Here is a 22,195-nt window from a genome sequence, read left to right on the forward strand (position 1 = left end):
TGTTACACAGAGGAGTTGAGAAATGCTCGTTCTCTTGGAAGACAGTTGTCCTCTTTGTTCTATAACACAGAGAGGAAGAATAATGGACTTCCCTGAAGGCCAGCCTACATTGGACAGGCCCAGCTGCATTTGTCTATTCAAATGTCTGTCCACATATAAGGCTGGGGGGAGGGTCTCATTTTATCATGAAAAAGGATGCAAGAGCATAAACCACTGTGTTCATCATCTGAGGTTTCGCTCCAACTCCTGCTTCACTGAAGGTTCAACTAACTGGGTTGTGGAACAGGATATTTCAGTTTAAGTACCCAATTTGCAGGCCTGTCTTCCCTGATCAGTTTCTCATTACTGACATTTAAGCGGAATGTTAATGTTTCTGCCCAACTGTGCCTTTAGATTTTTGTCCGCTTCTTGTATTGACTCTGATCAGAAGTTGCATCTCTGTTTCATTATTTGGTAGGTTTGTTGATCATTTATTGTTTTGAACTGTGTCATACTCCTCCTTGGGGTACTCGTTATAATCCCCTATGGTACTGAAAAGTGGGACATAAATATATTCAATAAAATAAACACACACGTGCACACTCTGATACAAGCAAGTTTCGCCTCAACCTTGGCTCCCTACTGCTATCAGAGCCAGGATGTGAGAAAATTGTCTCAAATGATGGAATGTGGCAAGATATTTTAGCAGGGGGAGAGTAACTGGCCCACCTCACCCCAGCACTGTCTGTTCTAGTGGCTGTGTGCTGGTATTCATCTGCATCTTTTTAGATTGTGAGCCCTTTTGGGACAGGGAGCCCTTAGTTATTTGATTTTTCTCTGTAAACTGCTTTGTGAACTTTTAGTTGAAAAGCGGTATATAAATACTGTTAATAATGATAATAATGTATGAGAGGTTTGTTCCCCTCATTGCCTTTTTATTAAAATGGGACATACCACAACACTTCATGTGTGAACGTGGGCAGACAAATGAACAACAAATGTTCCTGCCCTGCCATGTCTTCATGTTTTTATTATCTCCACTGTTCAAAATTTTGTCTGATGATAAAATATAATCAGAGAAGCAGCCTCTGATATGTTTAGAAAGATAACCTCGTAGGACCCCAATTATCTAAATCTCTACATCAGGGGTGTTCAAACTTTTTGGCAGGAGGGCCACTCATCTCTCTGACACTGTGTCAGGGGCCAGGGGGGAAAAAAGTTAATTTACATTTCAACTTTGAATAAATTTACATAAATGAATACTTTAGAGATGGAACTTATATGACTGAATGGAGGTCTTGCAATAGCTCATGGACTATAAAAGGCCTTGCACAAAGCAAGGCTAGCCTTTCCTTTGCTGCCACTGCTGTATCACAGATGTGAAACAGCAAGCCGTGGCGGGAGCCCTCGTCCCACAGCTCACACGAGAGGTCAAACAATTGCCCATCATGCTGAGAGCAGTTGTGTCGGGCCAGTATGGGCACTAGCAAGTCTCCGGAAGGCCAGAGCTCATTAGAGAATGTGGGTTCCCAGCGGGCCAGATTGGAAGTCCTGCAGGGCCGCAAGTGGCTCCAGGGCCGGGGTTTGGGCACTCCTGCCCTAGATGATCGGAACTGTGTGTCTCTTGTCTCTTGTGTAGCTCCCTCCATGTCACAGCAACTCTAAGTCAACAGCGCTCTAATTTATCTGAACTTCTGATTGTCCAAGCAGTTGTTATCTCCCCGTAGGCCACTTTTGCAGCTTATGAGAAAGCTGTGATAAAGGATTCACAAAGAAGTCCTGGAGCTTCTTTCCTCCTTTCTGGGTGCCAAGCAGATTGGGTGACAGGGGGTGGGACTTGCATGTCTCCCCTGTGGTGAAATGTGGAAGCTGCCTGCCTGCCTGCATAAGGAACATATGGAAAGGAGAGACAGACACAAGGTCCAAATGCTAGACTGAGGTCTTTGTGGGCAGCCCAGACCTAAACAAGAACTGCAGTTCAAAAATACTGGGCTTGTTGCATGTAGTACTTCCCCTCTTCAGTGTAGTGCCACAGTTATCAGCTGACATCTGCAGAAGCTGCTCTTTTCTGCATTTTCCTCTCTGAGTTTTAGCTAAAAAGAAGGAAACGCTGAAGGAAAAAGCATAATTCTAATCCTTTTAACAAGCTCATACAGTTGTGACTATGATCCAGGTTTTCAGAATATTGGCTGTAAAGAACATTTCAGCAGGTGCGATTTCATAGTGCGTGAACTTCCAACAGAGAACCTGTGAGGGAATCATGACACATTGTGTAAATGGTGTGGAACAGGACAGGTGGTTTTTAGAAAAATCAGAGCTGAAATACATAATTGGGAAATATAACTTTTTCTTGAACTTCGTCATTCACATTGAGGAGGGGGGCACAGTACTTTCTATAGAAAGTTGCACTATACAAAAATTCCATTTACATACAAAATTTGCATGCCAGCAATAAAACTTGACTGAAAACATTTTGCCTGACATGCTAATTTTCTATAGGTAGGGAGTGTTGTTGAAGAAAGGAATTTGGTTGGGAACATCCTGCTCTGCACTGGTGAGCCCCTGCCCCAAATTGATCTTGTACAGTACTGACCAGAGTGTCCTCATCCTCTGACACCATGAGGCTAAGGGGCTGGCAGAAGGTTCAGGAGCATAGTTAAGAAGCAGGAGGTGGACTGAATTCAGGGTGGAGGCTAAGGTTTAGCCTCAAAAGAGACGGAACACATCGGCTGAGCAGTGAGCACACAAGAGTGTCAGTGAGTGGTAAAGACAAGCAGACCTTCACCTTGGATGTCATCTGCCAGGAGTGAGGGTAGCCTTGGAAGAGGTCAGAGGAGACAAGGGAAGCAACAGACACCCTATTGAAGGAGTCACGTAACAGACACAATAGGCTGTGTGCCATTGTTCAGCAGGAAGGTGGTTGTTTGCCACCCTCCCTGAAAGGCAGAGTGCAGAAAGTGGCCCAGTCTGAAGGCAATAGGCAAAGCAAAACAAAAATTAAGGATAAAGGAGTATCACCATCAATATGACATGATAGTAACAAAAAGAAAAAGCTCTGGGTGTCTTTGTTAAGGTAATTACTTCAGGATCTCACCCTCCCCTGGGGCTGCCACTCTTTCCCTTCACCCGGGTAGTATGATATATGGAAATGGGATACTGGTGTATCTCCCCATGCCCTATCTGCTGCCAGGTGGGTAAAGGTTCTGGTGCCTCACTGGTTGCCTTCCCCTCCTTATACTTTGCTGCATCAAATGTTCCTCTTAGAAAGGTTAGGCTTCTTCTCAATGAGAGCCCTGCCCTCTCCATCCTCCATGACTTCCCCAGCCAGCTCTGCCTTCACACTGATCAAGAGTGACAGGCAGGCCAGCTGTGTGGGATTGAACGAGTATGTCCTTAGGGGTCATAGTGATAGGGTTTCACTGGGATCCCCCCTGCTCCACTTTCATGAGGAGCTGGCTGGACTCAAATTGGGAAGTTGTGACGGTACAATTTCAGATGATAATTAGGCTCTAGGGAAGGGGTTGGCAAGTTCCTTCATATGACCTGGAGTAACACGGTGAACTAAAAAATCCCATATATGTACTTACATGCCTGCTGATGAAGACACCTATCTGCATCCTAATTCATCTGAGTTGTTGGGTTCCATGGAATTGTGTGGACGTACCCTGGTCATGGGAAGTTTTCAAAACCAAAATTCAACACCTGGATTGAAATAACCCAGCAAGTGCTGCCCCACATGATTCTCCTGTTTCAGCTCTTAAAAAAAAAAAATGTATCTGGAATATTTGAGAATAAATATCTGGGAACAATGCAGTAGCTCCACAGTGGTTCCGGGCAAGATTTGTTTTTGGAAGATGTGGTCAAATTTTGCAGACTAAGAGATGATGTCATGTACTTTGTGGTTTCATTGTAGTTTTTTAGCATTTCTGTTGTATTGCAGTACTTATTGGGCATGATCCAAAGATCCACGTCTGCATGCAAAATCAACCTTCCACATCTAAAGCAGCTTTTTCCCTTGAGTAAGTTGTTTGTTCATTTTGCTTTTGTGATTAAAACTAGGGCATACCCAAAGTTCTTTTCTTTGAATGCAAATGCACAAGTTGCTGCATAAGCTGGGATGTGTTCATGAGAGGGATGTGTGAAACCTCCTGGAGAAATATTGTTCGTCTTACCAAAATGCGTTTGTTTTCTTTCATAGTTCCTCAGGTGGTTTAGCTGAGCAGGCATCTCCAGATTTGCTTCAACCTTGGTTTAGTAGTCAGTCCAGTGATAACCTAGGGATGCGTGGAAACTTCCATTTTCAAAAACATTTTACTAGTCTTATCTAAACTAGATTGCTTTTAGTTTCTATTAACTTCTGGAGATGAAATGTTCCACCGCAAAAGTACCCTCAAATTTATGTTGGTTTTCTGTTTAGGTGAAATGCCAGTGACGGCTTTGAATTCCTAAAATAAATAAATGAATTCAATCCATGCTCAGTTTGTCTAATCTTCTTTTGAGTATCTTTCATGTGGAACCATGCAAGTAGTTCCTCTGCTCATGGTCCTCTAGAGATCCTAGCCATTGTTTACATCCTTTTTTAATGGCTGGTTTTATTCCTCACATATTTGGTCAATGGTCAACATTATGCCCATGATACCAGAGGCATTGCTAGAGGGGGGGGGGGTACACTAAGTTTTGCAGAGAGCCTCACCGCAGCATGCAAGCAGCTCCTCCCCTCCCCTTTGGAGCCATGTTGGGGGGGGGGAAACAGAGGTGAATGGCTCCTGATGGGAGGGGGAGGAGCCACTTGCACACTGTAGGAGGCTCTCTGCAAAACTTAGTGCACTGCTCCCCTTCCAGCGACACCTCTGCATGATACCATAGCCATCACATATCTATTCAGAGTTGATTGACAAGATGTAGTTTCAGAGATAAATTGTAACTGTGTAGCCAAGATTGGCTGATCCATTAGGTGAGGTATTAGTGGATTGGAAGGGGAAGAAGAAGACAGTGGATTCTGGATGCCTTTCCCTATGAGTCTGCTGCTGCTACCAGCTACCTCCAGTCTGCCACAGATACCAGCCACATTGATCCACTTTCTACCCACTAAAAAGTGAAAAGAAAGTGGATCATTGGCCTCTTTACCATTCTTCTTTCACAGTTCCTCCAAATGCAGAAGTGCTGGACTTCCAGGTTTATATATATACAGAGGCTGTACTCCTTCATTTGCATAGTCCCTTCCACATTTGAGGAAACCACATGAGGGGCTTTTGTTTTTATTTATTTAGTGCAGAAACAGTAGCATTGGACCCAAGGCAACATTGGGCAGCTTTCTGCCTGCACAAATTGTTCTGAATTTTTCATTCTTGTAAAGCATTTCATATATGCTAAATACTGGAAGAAGTGGTGATGATCATTTGTTATCATTCATGTTAATTTTTTATCTGTAAAATCCATCCATGAAAGCAATGTCATTCATAGCATGTCAATGCTGGCCAGTCAACTGGATCCAGTCAACTGGATTTCAGTTCCATGCATGTTCACCAGAAGAGTTCATCATGCAATTTCCAGAAGCATCAATGTAACATCACAGAGCTTGATTCAGGCTTGGCTATGTTTCCTCAATATCTTCTAAAAACATGAGTCATAATAAGTGTTTGTGAAAACATGGAAAGCAGATAATTTGGAGTTTTGTTCCTGCAGACTGGGCTGGTCTGAGGGCAATTTGACCCATTTGTTCACATTGGACCCCACCTTTAATGGGGCCCCTTGCAGATGGTTGGCTTAGAGATAACTTCCAGGCAGCCCTGTGCCTAGCAGGTGAAAGAGACCTGCCTGCACCCAGCAAGCGCTCACCCAGCAATTAGAAGGATTGAAGCAGCGCATGGTGCACACACACTGTGCATAGAAAGAACGTCAACCAGCAACACTGACCAGCATTCTAGCCTTCTCTTCTCCAGGTATAGCTCAGTGATTTATTAAAACAGCAGGGCACATTTGCTTGCTTGAAGTGCTCACACTGCCTCCGCCCTCCACTTCCTTCCCCCCCCCCCCAGCAGCCACGTATGACTGCTCAGTCAGTGAGCTCCTGGAATGAGGAGGATGCAGAGGCTTTATTGCTTCAAAAGGAGAAATGGTTGGCAACCTGCAGCCTCGAAAGACTATGGTATCCTTTCACCGACTACAGCACCCGGTATTCCCAGGCGGTCTCCCATCCAAGTACTAACCAGGCCTGACCCTACTTAGCTTCCAAGATCAGATGAGATCGGGTATATGCAGGGTAACAGTTGCTGCTTCAAAAGGAGAAGAGCAAAACAGGGCCCCGTCTTCTTCAGCCTCTTTGGATTCCTCGCCTCTGAGAAAAGAGCCTCCTATGTAGCAGGTGGCAGAAAGGTGGTAGAAAAAGCAGGTTGGGGTGGCCTGTTTCACAACGACATTATAAAACAATAGAAAAGTGAGCTCTTGCCCTTGACATTTACATCCTCACATCCCCCTTCATATCAGTCCACAGAAGAAACTGTGGCTGCAATTCTATGCACACTTACCTGGGAGTAAGTTCCAGTAATTCAGTGGGGCTTACTTCTGAGTAGACATGCCTAGGATTGGGCTCTTCGACTGCCAATAGTACAAAATTGCAATGGCAGAATAAGGGCCTGATCCTATCCAATTTTTCAGTGCTGGTGCAGCCGTGCCAAGGGGGTGTGCACTGCATCCTGTGGTGGAGAGGCAATCACAGAGGCCTGTTCAAGATATGGGAACATTTGTTCCCTTACCTCAAGGCTGCATTGGGGCTGCACCAGTGCTGGAAAGTTGGGTAGGATTGGGCCCCAAGTTAGCACAAAATGTTGTTGAGAGTGCAACTTTGGAGAACGTTCCCTTGTTTAACAGACTAACACATAGCAATTGTCACGGGTGTTCATTTCTTTTTTCACTAATGCACGTTATCTATAAGTTAAAAGAAACTTTTAACTTGTAGGTTTTCTAAAGTAGTGGATGAGGAAAACAGAAAAAAGCAATGCTAGAAATATGTCACAAACCTGAGCTCTATCATGTATAAGTATTTTATATATTTACCAAGTCATCATAGTAGACTACAGTAAAATCTCTTTCAAGGTTAGTGGGGGGAAACAGCTTGGTTAATCTGCCACCTGAAACTGACAGTAATCTATAATGATTTTGCTGTATGGCGGCATGTACGCGCTGTGACATTTCAGGCAGATGAAGGATGGTGTCTCTAGACCAAACAAACTGGGGTCTTGCTATCAGATCAGTGTGGACAGACTCTGAGGTCCCTTGAGGTCCTACTGATATCTAGTGGATTCTGTGCAGGTAGATGAGAGAAGCAGAGTCTGTGTTATCTCTGCATCAGAAATTAAACGGACACTCACATGGTTGATTGGCTTGGCAAAACCTAGCACCTTTTCTGTGCTTTTCGTCATCAGAGAAGGGTTGAAAAAGGAATTAGTAACACAATCTCTCAGCAGTAGGTATTTAAATTGATTTCCTGTCAACTCAAAGGTTTCTCCAAGTTCAGCACAGGAGCACAAGATGCCTGCTAACAACATACACTGTTAAGGTCTTTCTCTGTAATCACATCAGATGTGCTACTGGCAAATTTTTGTTACATCTGGCTGTTGCCAAATCAGGGAGGCAAGTTTGGCTGTGATGAGGAGGGCAGTCCAATTCTTTGCTGTCCTGACGCCACATGGTACAGCGGCGCTGAAATGGCCGCTGCTGTATCCTGTGAGGCCTGAGCAGCCACTGGAGCACTCCTCAGGGAAAGGGAACATTGGTTCCCTTACCCCATGTAGAACTCCAGCAGCCCTGATGGGTTTACTTAGATCTGCGCCAGCTGCTTAGCTGGTGCAGAACCAAGGAGACCCATGTTGGGCTCTGCAGCTCAGGAGGCAGGATAGAATTTGGCGGCAGCCTCTGCGGGGACACTTACCAATGGGTGCTGTTCTGCATCCTGCCCACTTAGAGCCCCAGTGCCAAGTTCCACTGGCTTCTGCGCCGGTGCCACTTGCATGACAGCCGTTGCCAGGGCAGCATGCAGAGTGCCAGCACCTACCTGGCATAGGCTTGGGCTATAAGTGTGGTAAGGCAAGGACTAAGTAGCTGAAGTCTGTGACACTGAACTTTTCTGTGCTGGATCACTGGGAGTCGGGTCATCAGAAAGGAAGGGCAAGTCCCAATGGAAGAGGGACCAGGGTTGTTGGGGTGCTGGTGCAGATCCACAGAACGACCAAGAGGGAGGAAGTAGCAAGATCTGGAATGAGCAACTCTGATTGATGGATTGAAGTGACAGATGTAGTAGTAGTAGTAGTAGTCGTAGTCGTCGTCGTAGTAGTAGTAGTAACTTTATTGTCATTGTGCTACAGCACAACAAAATTTATGCACCTTTGAGATACAAGCATAAATATGTTACAGTTCCAACAATCGCACTCTACACACTCACCCACACATTCTATACAACATGCATCATAACATAAAAACAGTATAACTGACCATAATGCCCAGGAGCATGGTAACAACTATATCGCCTTTTTCAACATAATTATGGCTGTGGGATAAAAACTGTTCAGGAATCATGTGGTGCTGCTCTAATAGTTCTGTATCGTCTACCCGAAGGCAAAAGTTAAAAGAACTTATGAGCCAGATGGAAGGGGCCTCTCAGAATACTATGTGACTTCTGCAGACAGCGAGATGTATAGATGTCCTCCAAAGCTGGTAGATGAAGGTTGATGATGTGCTGCGCGATCTTAATAATTCTCTGCAGAGAAGCATGTAGTGGAGAAGCACTGCTGAAATTACGGGAAGCCGAAGTCAGGCACCATATAATCCATCTAAGGAGAAGGCAGGTGGAACTGGATCGCGGTGAAAACACAGAGCAGTCATGAGACCAAATGAACTGTTGTTCATGCTAAACAACAGTTTAGCAAGTATTGTTGTCCATATCAGATCAGAAAGAACAGGGGTTGTGCAACCTGGGACATTGCCCATCACCACTACCGCCTCTACTTTGGTGCACTGGAGAAAAAAAAAGTTCCTTATAGTACTTCTTGTGCAGTTTTTTCCAAACCCAGAATTGTGAGACTTCCAGTTTAATTTAATGGGACCACTTGAATGAAGGGTACGGAGGCAGATGATCCATTTCCCACCTGAGAGAGCAGAAGCGAATCAACACAGCTCACATCTGTGGTGGGCTGGAGGGAGGCAGAGGCAGTATCTCAGGATGAAGAGCATCCCCAAATCCATCACCCCCAACATCTGCCTCTGATGAGAGCAGCATGAGGGTGCCTTATGGCTGAGCTAGCAGCGAGGAAGAACAAGTACTCAAAAGCAGGAGAGCTGGAAGTCATATTGTGACCTCAGAGAAAAACGCTACCCAATTCTATTCCCCCTGCCTATTACTGGAACTAGTGTTCCAGGGGTGGGGTTTGCTTTACAGCCATCATAAATGGCCTTATGGAGGGCATAAAAATCCTTGACTTCCGACAGGCGGACTTCCCTCAAATGAGGAGGCTGGTTAGAAGGAGGTTGAAAGGGAAGGTAAAAAGAGTCCAATCTCTCCAGAGTGCATGGAGGCTGCTTAAAACAATAGTAATAGAGGCCCAGCAGAAGTGTATACCGCAAAGGAAGAAGGGCTCCACTAAGTCTAGGAGGGTGCCCGCATGGCTAACGAGCCAAGTTAGAGAGGGTGTAAAGGGCAAGGAAGCTTCCTTCCGTAAATGGAAGTCTTGCCCTAATGAGGAGAATAAAAAGGAACATAAACTGTGGCAAAAGAAATGTAAGAAGGTGATACGGGAGGCCAAGAGAGACTATGATGAACGCATGGCCAGCAACATTAAGGGGAATAATAAAAGCTTCAAATATGTTAGAAGCAGGAAACCCGCTAGAGAAGCGGTTGGCTGTCTGGATGGTGAGGGAGGGAAAGGGGAGATAAAAGGAGACTTAGAGATGGCAGAGAAATTAAATGAGTTCTTTGCATCTGTCTTCACGGCAGAAGACCTCGGGCAGATACCGCTGCCTGAAGGGTCCCTCCTGACCAAGGAATTAAGTCAGATAGAGGTTAAAGGAGAAGATATTTCAGACCTCATTGATAAGTTAAAGATCAATAAGTCACCGGGCCCTGATGGCATCCACCCAAAATTTATTAAGGAATTAAAGAATGAAGTTGCTGATCTCTTGACTAAAATATGCAACTTGTCCCTCAAAATGGCCACGGTGCTAGAAGATTGGAGGATAGCAAATGTCACACCAATCTTTAAAAAGGGAAATTGGGGGGACCCAGGAAACTCTAGGCTGGTCAGCCTAACATCTATAACAAGTAAGATGGTGGAATGCCTCATCAAAGATAGATTCACAAAACACATAGACGAACAGGCCTTGCTGAGGGAGAATCAGCATGGCTTCTGTAAGAGTAAGTCTTGCCTCATGAACCTTATAGAATTCTTTGAAAAGGTCAACAGGCATGTGGATGTGGGAGAACCCGTGGACATTATATATCTGGACTTTCAGAAGGCGTTCGACACGGTCCCTCACCAAAGGCTACTGAAAAAACTCCATTGTCAGGGAATTAGAGGACAGGTCCTCTCATGGATTGAGAACTGGTTGAAGACCAGGAAACAGAGAGTGGGTGTTAATGGGCAGTTTTCACAATGGAGAGAGGTAAAAAGCGGTGTGCCCCAAGGATCTGTCCTGGGACCGGTACTTTTCAACCTCTTCATAAATGACCTGGAGACAGGGGTGAGCAGTGAGGTGGCTAAGTTTGCAGACGACACCAAACTTTTCCGAGTGGTGAAGACCAGAAGTGATTGTGAGGAGCTCCAGAAGGACCTCTCCAAACTGGCAGAATGGGCAGCAAAATGGCAGATGCGTTTCAATGTAAGTAAGTGTAAAGTCATGCACATTGGGGCAAAAAAATCAAAACTTCACATATAGGCTGATGGGTTCTGAGCTGTCTGTGACAGATCAGGAGAGAGATCTTGGGGTGGTGGTGGACAGGTCGATGAAAGTGTTGACCCCATGTGCGGTGGCAGTGAAAAAGGCCAATTCTATGCTTGGGATCATTAGAAAAGGTATTGAGAACAAAACGGCTAATATTATAATGCCGTTGTACAAATCTATGGTAAGGCCACACCTGGAGTATTGCATCCAGTTCTGGTCGCCACATCTCAAAAAAGACATAATGGAAATGTAAAAGGTGCAAAAGAGAGCGACTAAGATTATTACTGGGCTGGGGCACCTTCCTTATGAGGAAAGGCTACGGCGTTTGGGCCTCTTCAGCCTATAAAAGAGGCACCGGGGGGGGGGGGGCTCATGATTGAGACATACAAAATTATGCATGGGAAAGATAAAGTGGATAGAGAGATGCTCTTTACACTCTCACATAACAGCAGAACCAGGGGACATCCACTAAAATTGAGTGTTGGTAGAGTTAGGACAGACAAAAGAAAATATTTATTTACTCAGCGTGTGATTGGTCTTTGGAACTCCTTGCCACAGGATGTGATGATGGCATCTGGCCTGGCATTGAAGCCTTTAAAAGGGGATTGGACACGTTTCTGGAGGAAAAATCCATTATGGGGTACAAGCCATGATGTGTATGCGCAACCTCCTGATTTTAGAAATGGGCTATGTCAGAATGCCAGATGCAAGGGAGGGCACCAGGAGGCAGGTCTCTTGTTATCTGGTGTGCTCCCTGGGGCATTTGGTGGGCCGCTGTGAGATACAGGAAGCTGGACTAGATGGGCCTATGACCTGATCCAGTGGGGGGCTGTTCTTATGTTCTTATGCATGGAGTAGAGTGCTTCTGTTCTTTCAATGGGGAGGCCACAGAGGCATCGCACATGGCAGTGGGATCTGGAGTGGCTGCTGACACCTGCAAGTACACAGTGGGGGAGGGGTCGGCAGGGAGAAGATGAAACTGGGTGGGGTGAGATTGGAGCAGGGAGGTGTTGGGCAGATCTGGCAGCATAGGTGAGTGCCAAATCTTAACCCCTTTTTCCAAAGTCCGCCCACCCCTTTCTTTTCTTGGATTTGCACCAGCTGATGAGCTGCTGCAAGTCCGAGGAGACCCATAGATGAGTGGGAGGCTTATGGAGGGAGAAGGAAAAATGCCTTTTTTATGCAGGTTGCATTGGCAGATGCCTTTTTGGTGCAAATGCATCGGTGTAGGGAAATGGATAGGATTGGGCCCTTATTCTCTCTCTACTGTATAGTCAAGTATAACATCAGGGGTCCCAGCAGAATGTTCCTGACTTGAATCACAAGAGATTTTGACAGGAACAAGAAGAGGGCTGGCTGGAACCTGGGTGTCAGCTGTCTTCAAAGATATTCTTCAACCTTTTTCCTTCCCTCCGTGTAAGAACTTTCCTTCCAGGAACACAGATTCCCTCCAGACTTAAGGTTTTTGGAACAAGCTGTATAATCATCATCATACTTATACTTTATCAAGTGATGAAAAGAAAATAGGCAGTATGCAAAGGATAAAAAGCCAAGCCTGCTCACCGGTTTGCAAGCAAATACGCGAGAGCAAATATGTTCAATCCATTAAGCCATTTCTGCACTGGTTCCCTTACCCCAGGAGTCTTTTGGCAGCTGCTCTAGCCCTGCAGGATACAGTGGCAGTCATTTTGGCATCATTGTACCGTGTGATGCCAGAGCAGCATAGGATTGGGCTGTAAATGTGACGGAGCCATAGAATTAAGTAGGGGCAATATAATATTAGCAGTCTCATTTTCAATTCCTTTCTTAATGAACCCTTGTATGGAATGCATGTTCCTCACCACTGCTGCCCACAGTCAATGCTTTCTTTGACCTATCAACAAGTGGACCCATTGACACTGGACCTTGTTTACTGTTTGATTGCCCATTTGCCCAGTTTAGAGAGATCCTTTCGGGCCACTTCACCATCTACTTTGGTTTTTACCATCCTAAATAATTTGGTGTCATCTGTGAACTTGGCCACTGCACTGTTTTACCCCTAACTCCAGATCATTTATGAGCAAGGTAAGAGCACCAGTCTCAATGCAGGTTTTTGGGGAATTCCCCTTCTTACTTCCCTCCACTGTGAAAATTGCCTATTTATACTACTCTCTATTTCCTGTTCTTTATCCAATTAACAATCCACAAAAGGACCTGTTCTTTTATTCCACGACTGCTAAGTTTACTCAGGAGTAAACCAAAGTTTACTTTGGTGAGGGACTTTGTCAAAAGCTTTTGAAAAGCAAGTACACAGTGTCACCTGAATTGCTGTTGATGCTCTCAAAGAACTCTAGAAGGTTGATGTGGCTGGACACCTTTGTAGAAGCCATACAGATCACACTGACAGAGGCAGACCAGTGGTCTGACGCAGAAGAAGGCAGTCTTATGTACATCACTAACCACTGGTCAACACCATCTCTTAACTGTGGATTTTATTTTATATTAAAAAAAAGGAAATTGGAAAGTGCAGCTGCAGTTTTTATATCTGAAAATGGTTCCCTCCTGTTGATGTAGTAACAGTTTGTATTTACTTTGCAAGTTAATGGTCACAGTGCACTGCAATGAACTTTGTACAGTTCACTATTAAGTCTATTTTATTTTAGATAACCATGCATTTGTGTATCACTGATGGTTTTCCTTTGCATTTGTTATCCGCATATCCTTTCATCTTGCTGAAAATGGAGCTGAAACATGAGAGTCCAAAAGGACTGGCGAAAGAACATGTTCCTGCTAAAAGAAGTCATCTGGAATTAGATGGTTGTTTTAAATCACACAAATGAAGGCACACAATTATTTGTTACATTTATATCCACCTTCCTTCTCCCCCTTTATCCTGACAACAGCCCTGTGACTAGCCTGAGGTCACCTCGGGCCCAATCCTAAACTTCCCCAGCGCCCAGGAAGACAGTGGGGCTGAAATGGCTGCTGCTATATCCTGTGGGGACAAGGAAGCTGCCAGAGGTCTCCTTACCGCTCTGTTTCATTATCCCATGTCAAGCCCTGGTGGCCCAAATGAGTCTACTTGGCTCTGCGCCCACTTGGCACAGAACCAAGGAGACATGTGTTGATCTCCACGGTTCTGGAGGGGGTATGGAATGCTGCAGTGGCCTCTGCCATTGTCCTCGTCCCCCCTCCCAGACCAACCCTCCCCTCATTCCACCCTCTTCCACCCCGTTCTGCCCCCTTCCCACCTTCTCTCTGCCCTCAAAATCCTCCTTCCTACTCTGCAGGGAACCTCACCGCTCTGCGCTCCACCTGGGCATCTGGGTGGCATAGAGGCCCAGCGCCAACTGGTGCTGGCCTCTCCACCCATGCTGTGGGCTCACCACCACTGGCGAAGTGCTTTATGGCACCTTCATGATGGCAGCTGCCCAGGCAGCACAGGCGTGAACAGCACTGACTAGGCTCAGGATTGGGCTGCCCATGAACTTCAAGGCTAAATGAGGATTGAAACCTGGGCCTCTCCAATCTTACTTGAACACACTAACCACTACTCCACTCCAGCCCTCTGGGTAAAAATATTTTGTGACAAATGTATTTTCATATATTATGAAAATATATGTATTCCTTAACGTTTACACTAAGACTGAATGGCAAACTACAGGCAAGTGAAAACAGTTCTTGGATCTGTTAGCTCAACGTTGTGGACATGACACGGAACATGACCCTACCCCAAAAATTAAAAGTCAGCAGCTTCTTGCAGTGAGATGTATTAGTTGTTAAGATCCCAACTTTCATAATTCAAACTAATAGTACAAAAGAACAGTCATTGTGGATCTTATCAAAGTTCAATCTAATTCTGCATCCGGTTCCTCTGAGGCTGCAATCCTATCCTTACTTCCTTGGGAGTCAATCCCATTGAACTCAATGGGTCTTACTTCTGAGTAGACATGCATAGGATTGCACTGCCCGTGTCTAAGTGGATGCCCATGAACAGGAGATAAAGGCAAACTTCTCTCTCCTGCTGCTGTTCCTCTGCAACCCGTATTCAGAGGCATCCCGCATATAGAGCATAGTCATCAGACCAGTTGCTACTGACAGACCTGTCCTCCAGGAATGAATCTCCTTTCAAAGCCACCTAACCAAGTGGCCCTCACTGCATCTTGTGAGAGTGAATTCCAAATTGATGTGCAATTCAACTGTGTGTGTCTTTGTTTCGTCTGTCCAAATATCCTGCCAACCAGTTTCATTGAATGGCCCCAGGCTTTCATGTTATAGGAAAGAAAGAAAAACTTCTCATGGTTTTGGTTGTCCTTCTCGGCACTCTTTCCAGCTCCACAATGTCATCTGTGAGATGTAGTAACTGGAGCTGCATGCAGTATTCCATGCTTGGCTTCACCATCCATGTTATAAATTGAAAAACAATGGAAGTCCAGCAGAATTAACTGGGAAAATACAGAGTATGATGGTGATAAGATCTGTGGAGATTTATTTTATATAGCAGCATAGCAGGTCTCCTTGCGGTTTCATTACAATACCCGTACAAAACTATTTATTTTAGTATTTTCATACACTGTGAACAATTATGTTAAATGCCCATGTAAACAATTTTAAAACATGTCTCAAATTAACTAGGGTACCTATAAAAGGGTCCTTTTTTTTTTTTTTTTAACAAGACATTGTTTAAGGAAAATGGCAGGAAGCAAAAATATAGTCATCCATTTGAAGTTAATAAATATATAACTGTTTATATTTTACTAACTGTACTGCCAGAGCTTGATTCATTTTTGCATATGTAATGGAAGGCAATCAAGTGACTAGGAAGTCATTAGAATAAGTTTGGTTCCTTTGGGATTTTCTGTGCCAGTCCAAGATTTGTTTTCCTATCCTAATTAAAACATTGCTACCACTCGCTCCCCATCTCTGTCCTAAAGCTTCTGGCCCATCATATTACTTAACTGCATAACAAAAGTACACTAAATTATCAGTTCAGTGGATTATTATTTTCTCCTCTTCATTTTTAATGTCTTTCACTTCTTTCCTTCTGTCCCTATCCCCCTTTATAATTGCGTCTAAACAAGGGGCAGCCAAGAGAGCTTAGAAGATTCTTTGATCATGTCCCCTGGAATGCAGGGGATATTATCCAGCCCACAAATTGCTAAGCTACCTCTATGTATCTCCTCCCAAATTTTAGGTAGTATTTCTGTCTCTATACATACTTGCATACCTGAGGCAGGTATGGCTGACATTTTGGCCCCCCCAGGCAATTGCCTGGTTTGCCTCTATGGTTGGACTGGCTGAGGGGCTTTTGTCAGAGTTATATTTTGTCTAATATAAGCAAATCCCATATTCTCCAAAAGCACATTTTAATAGATTTTGCTGTTCCACTTAGGGTGCAATCCCAACCTCTTATATCAGTGCTTTCCAGCACTGACATAAGGGCAATGTAGCTCTGACATTCCCTTATTCTGAGGAGGCCTCCATGAGTGACACCCAAGTGCAGGATGCAGCACATGTCCCATTGGCACCGCTAAGCCAGTGCTGGAAAGCACTGACATAAGGGGTTAGGATTTCACCCTTAGTTGCTATTTGGGTTAGCTTTTGTAAGTGGGAAAATAATTAGACCTGCTCCATTTTAGAAAAGCTTGTTTTTTTTAATTCAAATAGTTCAATAATATTGTCCTTGGTTCATGTCTAAATTAATATGAATAGTGACTATTTATGAGATATGCTGGACCCTACAGATCTGCTGCGCTCCAGTGGTTTCTGGGGTACCGGAAAATATTCATGGCTTTGTGCCATGTGCACAGCCTGGATTTGGTCAGGGACCAATTCAATGTGCTGCTCAATTTAGAGCACCCGCTGCTGCCTGCATTCCCAGGAATCACTTAGCAGTTGGAGTTGACCAGAACACAGCTGTTCTCTGGCTACACCCCATTTACTCCCCACATCATCCTCATCATGGACTGTGAAGGGAAAGGAGGCACGGAATATTCATGCCAATGCCTGACCACCCAGGGATCATATTCTTTCCACACTCTGGAGCCAGCTAAATCAGCTTGGTACACACTTTGCAATGCTGGAGCGAGGAAAGTGGGTCTAGCAAAGGTCAGAGTTTGGGGAGCTAAAAAGGTTAATTGCACTTATATCCCACTTTTCCTCTGAAGAGCTTGGGACAGTATGTGTGAGGGTCTTGGCCCTTTCCCATCCAGGCACTGACCCTGTTCTGCTTGAAGAATGCTTCTATTCAGGCTCCTTTAGACCAGGGGTCTCCGAACATTTTGGCCAGAGGACCGCATCAAATATCTGGCATGGTGCTGAGGGCCAGAAAAAAATTTAAATACAAAATTTATATAAATAAATTAGAGATGGAACTTAGATGAGTGAATAAATGAATGAATGGACTCATTCCTTCAAACTCTCTGGCCCTTAGAACACCCTCCAGACGCAACCAGAGCACAGTTCTAGTCATGTTTGGCCAAGTGGGCCAGAGACTTTCAGGGGACAAGAGGCCAGATAGAGGCCACAGGCCGGATAGAGGCTTGCCGCGGGCTGCAACTGGCCCCTGGGCCGGGGTTTGGAGATCCATGCTTCTGACGATGCCCTGGGCCTAAACTTAAACAGTGATGGTAGGGGAGGGTGATTCCTAGGGACAGAACTATTTATTGGTCTTATTCCCCCTCCCCCCCCCCACATCTTAAAAAAAAGTTTTGTTCTTATTTCCCAAAATTATTAGAGGGTAACACTAATTTCCTCAAATTTTTAGTGGGCATCATTCAGTCAAAGTTAAGCACTTCTAAGTCTATTAAATTACGTGGTGAAGAGATAATCATGTACTGAGATATCTGCCATTAAATCAATAGGAGTTAAAAGCACTTAACTGTGGCTGGATTATGCTTATTGTCTGCATAGCTTGACTTGATTATTATTCGTTTTTTAATTATAAGTGAATCTCTGGGAGGGGTGTTGGTCTGAAAGGCAGCATAAAAATAACACATCATAAAATGCATATCTGTAACACGTTTCTAGCATATATACACCTATCTATGGAGAAGGGCTGTGGCTCACTGGTAGAGCATATGCTTTACCTGCTAAAGGTCCCAGTTTCCACCTCTGGTATCCTCAGGAAGGGCTAAAAAAAAATCCCTCTCCAAAATATTGGAGAGCAGCTACCAGTTAGTGAAAAATCTAGTGAAGGCAGCTTCTTATTTATATACTTTCTTCAAATTAATATCCACACAAAACAGTTCACGGTAAAAACAGAGAAAAATATAACATTAACAAAAAATTGGATAACTCAGCAGTGCAAGTCCATCATATCAGCTGTAATTAATGTGTCAGCTACAACAGAAAACCTGATCAACAGTACTGTAAATAGCATGTTAAACAAATATTGGGTGAGAATCCATGAAAAACTAGGCAGAACAGTTGTTGTTTTAGGGAACACTTGAAGGCAGGCTTTGTTCGGGCCTGATAAACCTTCTCAAGCAAATGATGTCACAAGCATGGTTTTGCTACCACCCAAAAGGCCTTGTGTTTTAGTCCCTGCTAACTGATTTGCTGACTATTGTAATAGGTGGTGTGCCAGAGAGCAGAGTCCAAGAGAATGGCCTAAGGGCCCAGGTAAGCTCCTAAGGTGAAGGCAATCCTTTCAAGAAACATTATTTTCAGAGCCACTGTGTAACTTGCTCTGACTGAAAAGTGTCATGACCCATAGTTAGCGATGTTTTTGATGTCCATTGGGAGCAGGGGCATTGGGCTACTTCCCTTGTTTTCTCTAATGTCACCAGGAACGCCTCCATGTCATTCTCAAGGGCTTTGTGAGCTGGAAAGGGGCAGCTCTCCCATACCCATGGCAGCCCACCCCCTGGTAGACCTGGCTAACCCTTCCTTCAGGCTCTGCATGAGAGCAGTCTGGCTGCCCTGCTGTTGGAACAACTCTGATTAAACACCCCTGTGGCTCATACAGCCATTAGCCAAACTAGGAAGTCAAGGAGGGTTGTTATAACACCTTGGAGGGGGATATTCATGAATCTGGTGACCTGCTAGGGTGAACATTCTCCACCTGGTTGTATGCCCCTTCATGGTGGGGAGATCACAGAGGGGTGTAGGAGTCAGGCTGGGCAGTCCCTGAAGGCTTGTGTTGCAAGGGAGAGCAAGTGGCCTGATGTTGAAGTCAGCCCATCATGGAACCTCAGAGTTTCAAGTGAGGAGGGGGTTCCTTCACCCATTATTTTCCATCACTTGACCATAAGCTGGGCTTCTCCCCTTGAAGCTAGGAGATACTGTGCCTCCTTGCTCCTTCACCAGAGCTTGGCTGGCCAGCCTCATCATTGGCACTCAGGTTGTCTTTTGAGCTGTTAGCCCTGCTGGTCCTATCCTGGTTCCTTTCTGCTTGGCCTCTTGACTGGTTCCCCTCCTCCCTCCCCAAGTCTCTTTATTGTCCCAGCTACAGTCTCCTGCTCCCATGGGGGGGAGGGTACCCGAAGAGCAGACAACACTCACCAATTCTTCCTCTGGCCTTCTGGTCATTTGGTCACAATATGTGTGGGCACCTGTGAGCCTCTCATGTTTCTGCAGATGTTGGCCGGCTCTGAGATGTGATTGTGTGCCTCTTGCAGGACCTCCGCTGTGTCAAGGCTTGCCAGGCTGCAGCTGCAGCACCCAGCCAAAAGGCACCATCAGCTCTCAGCCTATGCCCTGTGGATAAGTCCATCGCTGGATAGTGCCCTTAGTTGAAATAAAGCACTTGGTGGTAGCTGGACCCACCAGGGGGCTGCTGGCCTAGCTGTCTATTCCACACTGCCCCTTCACCCTATCTAGTAAGTCTGGATGTGGACAGCTGGATGTGCATTCAATGACTGTGCTTTGGAAGAGTCAACATTGTGACAAGCTACACCACTCACTCTTCCTGTGTTCACTGAACATCTGAACATGGCCCCACACATACTGGATGTACATGCAAGAGCCCTGCTCAAGCACTCAGTGAAAGCGTGAAGCTTGCAGGTTGGAGCCTGCCCCCCCCATTCACTGACTATGCAGTGGTAATACTTGAAAAGGGTAATAGTCTCAATGACCCCCCAAAACGAGCATGTCTCAGTTATCAGAAGTTTGGAGAAAGTGAGTGCAATGCTTTTCAAACTTCCGAGAGTTGAAGAGCACTGTTTTCTGAATGAATGCTGCAAGTACAACTCATTCTCACAGACTCCCCCACAAAGAGGGGTCCTCACTGAAGTCACCAGTTGCAGTGATATTGTTGAGCTGAACGACTGCCTCCCCCAATGCAAAATGAAAGCCAGGCAAGGCCTTGTTACTGATACTGGTCTGAAAAAGACATAGGGCCCAACTTTCCAGCTCTGGTGTAGCCACAATGGAGCCCCATGGTAAGGGAACACATGTTCCCATACCTTAAGAAGGCCCCAGTGACTGTCCCTCCACCACAGGATGCAGTGCACACCTCACTGGCACAGCTGCACCAGCACTGGAAAATTGGATATCCAACTTTCCAGCCAATACATTGGGAAGGGGACAGTCATGGAGGCCTCCTCAAGGTAAGGGAATGTTTGTTCCTTTACTTCAGGGCTGCATTGGAAAGTTGGATAGGATTGGGCCTTCAGAGACCTTGCTGCTTCTGAATGTGCCCAAAGTTCAGAGCATGATGGCAATGACTAGACCAAACCTTCTCCCAAACTTGCCACATGTGGTATAGGTCTCCTGCTACCAAGACTGCTCAAATTTTATGGATGTCTGGCCTCCAAAGCTAACTTCAGAAGATCCACCTCCTGTACGAGTTGGTGTTCTGGGCATGCCACCTCAGAGGAGAGGTTCTCAGAAGGTCACCAGTTCGAGGACACCGGCAGCTCCCTGAACGGCTGAGAATGGCGAGACCTTGAAGCAGCTGACAAGCCGAGCTGAGTGATTCCACCTGCTCTTGGTGTGAGCAAGAAGCGTCTTGGCTGCGCTCCATGTGAGGGATGGAGCTGCTTGTCAGCCTGCGTGGGAGAACTGGAGGCCAGAAGTGAGACCAAACCAGGAAGGTCCATTCTGAAATGTTGTTGGTTCTTGAAAGAGAGAACCTCTATGATTGCAAAAATCCCCTTGAGGGATTTAGAAACGCCTGCCTATGTAAACCACCTTGAATGAAGTCAGAGGAGTAATCCAATGACCAGAAAGGTGGTATGTAAATACCTAGTTGTTACTATTATTATTATTATTACTCCTGCGGAGGCGACAACCATGGGATGATCCAACCACGACCGTGGCAGATGAAGCAACCCACCACCACTGCCACCCCCGCGCAAGTAGCTGCTTGAATATAGTCCAGGTCAGAGCAGAGAATCAAGTATTGCGCACAGCCTCTTCTCTGGCTCTGTGGGCTCCCAGGAGTCCATTCACGTCCATTCAGCCTGCCCTTTGAGAATGACTGAGGGCCCAGTCCGAACCAACTTCCCAGCGGCAATGCAGCCACGCCAGCTAAGAGAAGGTTGGCTCTCTCACCCCAGGGGTGCACTGCAGCTGCACTGGTGCAGGAAAGTTGGACAGGGTTTAGCCCCCGGTGCCCCCTGGCATCAGCTCCTCGCTCTCCGGCCTCCCTTCCGAGCTTTGTTTGTTTCCTTCTCTGACAGCCCCTGCCTACTCTTCAGCACGCGCGATCCTGCAAGGCACAGCCAGTGCCCTCCTACAGACTCCACAGCCAGCCAGCCAGCCTCCCCCGCGACCTGTCCTTGCCCCTCCGGCCTCCTCCACTTTCCTCTCCCATTCGCTCTCTTCCAGGGACTCCTCCCCCCCTTGATCCCCTGCCACGTCGGCCTCCTCGGCTTTCCCCCGGTGGGCGCGCGGCGACGGAGGGTGGGCGGGGGAGGCCAGGCGGGGTCTCCCTTCCCTTCCCTGCATGCCCAGTGCAGGCGACCCGGGGAGTGAGATCGGAGGCACGGGGAGTTCAAGCGAGCAGGGGCGGGCGCGCGGGCACCAGTCCCAGCCCAGCCTCCGCCGCCAGCTCGAAGGCTTTTCCTGCTGTGGGTGTTTCCGTCGCTCCCACCCACCTCTCTGGGATGGGGCTGGGCTGCCCGTGCACCGGGGATCCAGGGCTGGGCTGGCAGCCAGATGCCTGCTCCGGTCCCTCCTTCCCTCCCTCCGATTGATTGTTTGGGGACTCTGCCTCCCAAGGCACTCAAGCAGTTCAGCTCCGCTTGATCCATCACTGCGCTGGGCATCTTTGGGTGGAGCGAGGCGGGGGGGCTTTTGTTTGGGTTGGTTGTGTCTCCTCCCCTCCCAGCCCAGCCCAGCCCAACCCAGCCCAGCCCCA

The 22,195-nt window shown here is 46.2% G+C and overlaps 1 pseudogene; it reads right to left on the reverse strand.

Moving 5' to 3' along the window:
• Positions 1 to 6,139: 6,139 nt before the first annotated feature.
• LOC136647169 (5S ribosomal RNA) lies at positions 6,140 to 6,256 on the reverse strand (annotated as a pseudogene).
• Positions 6,257 to 22,195: the final 15,939 nt, after the last annotated feature.

This window comes from Tiliqua scincoides, chromosome 3, assembly GCF_035046505.1.
Source record: "Tiliqua scincoides isolate rTilSci1 chromosome 3, rTilSci1.hap2, whole genome shotgun sequence".
NCBI classification, from domain to species: domain Eukaryota; kingdom Metazoa; phylum Chordata; class Lepidosauria; order Squamata; family Scincidae; genus Tiliqua; species Tiliqua scincoides.